Here is a 2,500-nt window from a genome sequence, read left to right as displayed (position 1 = left end):
TGGGTACTGGTATATAAAATGAAGAGTATATTAGTATGACTTCTGTGGCAATGGAGGAGAGAGATAATCTGACAACTTTGCAACATGCACGACTCATGGAAAGTGTTGCGTCTAATTTAACTCTCAAGCTGGGTAATTTATTTGCTTCTAAGCCTGCTGCCTACTACCGAGTGTGAAATGTTGGCAAACCTGATTATTTTGAGCTTGGTGTTGTTGAGTTTTTGCACGTCGTACAGTGCAAAAGCTAAACCGAGGTGTTGGTTATTATTATTATGATTAGTATGATAGTTATTGTTCTTACCTTACACTTTTAGCTTACGCCTGGAATGACATTCCACATGACTGCGAACTTGAAGTCTCTCTATTTTGATGTAAGGGGAACAGCTTATTCCTGGAATCATATTCCATATAACTGCGGATTTGAAGTTAATTCATATTGGCAACATAGATGTTAAAGAATGGCACACGTACACACATGCGACCGTGCCTCATTTTACGAATCTATGAGGGTGCCGTTCGAACTCCATTATTATCATTATTGTTATTATTATGATTAGTGTTGCTATTATTAGTATCCTTATTATCACGATCAATCTTCGAGGCAAGTACACTGCATTGAAGTGGTTAGTCTGTCGGTTTATGCAAATGGACAGTTTACTCGACTCTCCGAGGGGGAAGGTTGAGAAGAAAGATATAGAAGGGGAAACGGAAGGGACTTACAGAGGAAGGGGAGGGGGGAAAAGAGGGAGCTTAGAGATGAAAGGAAGATGGGGTAGGGCGGGAAGGGGAACAAGGAGCGAAGGAGGTGGGGGAGTTTATAAAGGAGGAAGAGGAGGCAAATGGGAGGGGGCAGATGTAGGGTTTAAAGCGGGGAGGGTGAAGATTTTCGAGTGAGAAAAGGTGACAGTGGGAAAGAGAAGGAAAGAAGAGGAAAGGAAAAGGGTAAGGAGAATTAAAGACTGTAATTATGATTATCATTATCATTATTATAATTATCATTGTTATTATTTTTTCTATTGTTATTGCCGTTATTATATTTTATATAAGGATCTGAAAATTGACAGGAAATGGAAGATGTTCTCTTACGTTAATTCTTGTGCCTATTTAGATATCGAAAACCAAGTTAAAAATTGGATCCGGGTATTTGTTTGATTTTGTAACCAATAGGTAATATTTGCTAAAAAAAAAAATTGAATGAATAAATGAAATGTAAGTTATATACAGAAAATGGAAGACCATGTTACCATCGAAAACGCTTCTTTAATTCTCGCTTGTTTGAGACTAAAGTTTTCAGGCATTTTTTTTCTCTCTGTGTACCAGGGAGCAGCTTCAAAACAAAATAGTTCTATTGACTTCAATATTTATTAATATATAGCTTACAGATTTTACTTTACATCTCTTTGCTGAACTATTCCGCATTCAAGCAGCTTTTACATTCTTGTGTGTCCGGAATTCCGTCTGGCCGGAAATCATTAAAAAAGGGGGTCGACTTGGTTTAAAATCAGCAGATCAAATATTTACATTGTTATCCCCGGTTTGTCAGAACGCAGGTGTCAGTTTCATGGGCATTTTTTTTTTTTTTTTTTTTTTTTGTGTGTGTGTGTGTGTGTGTGTGCAAAAACCCACCTACCGGATGAAAATTTGGATTTTTTTTTTTTTTTTTTTTTGCAAAAACCCACCTACCGGATGAAAATTTGGAAACTGCATGCTAAAAAGAATCCCCAAAAGATCAGAATGGAGGCATATGCACTTGACAGTCACGAAAAACGGAAAATATTACGCTTCTAATGATGCAGGGGAACCTCTGTCCCGATTGCCTCCCATTCTAAACTTCCATTGCTTGGTCAGCTGTTTGAAGGGAGAGCTCGAGAGGTCTACTTCATACGGGAGAGTTTTTACAGCGCAAGATCCGTCTCACGATTGTATTTTAATTTGACGAGGTGATGTTCAAGCCCAGACGGGAATCAGATGAAGGGAAAGCCCCAAGGAACGAGAGGATGGTGGAGAGAGGGAGTGAGAACGAAGGGAGGGAGAGAGAAAATAGGGATTAGGGAAGTATTAACAAGAGGGAAACCGCAGAAATGAAAACGACACCTGCGAAAGGAGAAAGATGGCAAAAATACAGGCAACATTGATTCACATTCGTCTCTTTATGGCGGAGGCAAAAGTTGATAAAACAAACATGAATCAGAGAAAATGCTCCATTTTTCTCGCCCAGTGAGAACCAAACTAGCCCGAATTACAGGGCAGCGACTTGAAGGACTCAAACACAGGCATTACCTCACTCTTCGTCAAAGTCATCTGAGAAGATACCAACATTGAAGGCTGTCATTGAGCCTGCACGCTGCCATTAGCTGTTTCCCACTGATTTAGTCCAGTTTTGCAGTCACGACACGCCGCGACGCCGCCGCTGTTGCTCTCTCTCCGGCCTGCAGCGCCGCCCTTCTGCGTCGCCGGCGGTGGGCGTGCGGGGCTCAGGGTGGAACGGAGATGGATCTTT

This window comes from Penaeus vannamei, chromosome 16, assembly GCF_042767895.1.
Source record: "Penaeus vannamei isolate JL-2024 chromosome 16, ASM4276789v1, whole genome shotgun sequence".
NCBI lineage: Eukaryota > Metazoa > Arthropoda > Malacostraca > Decapoda > Penaeidae > Penaeus > Penaeus vannamei.
The sequence above is the reverse complement of the archived record's forward strand: the minus strand, read 5'-3'. Positions refer to the sequence as shown.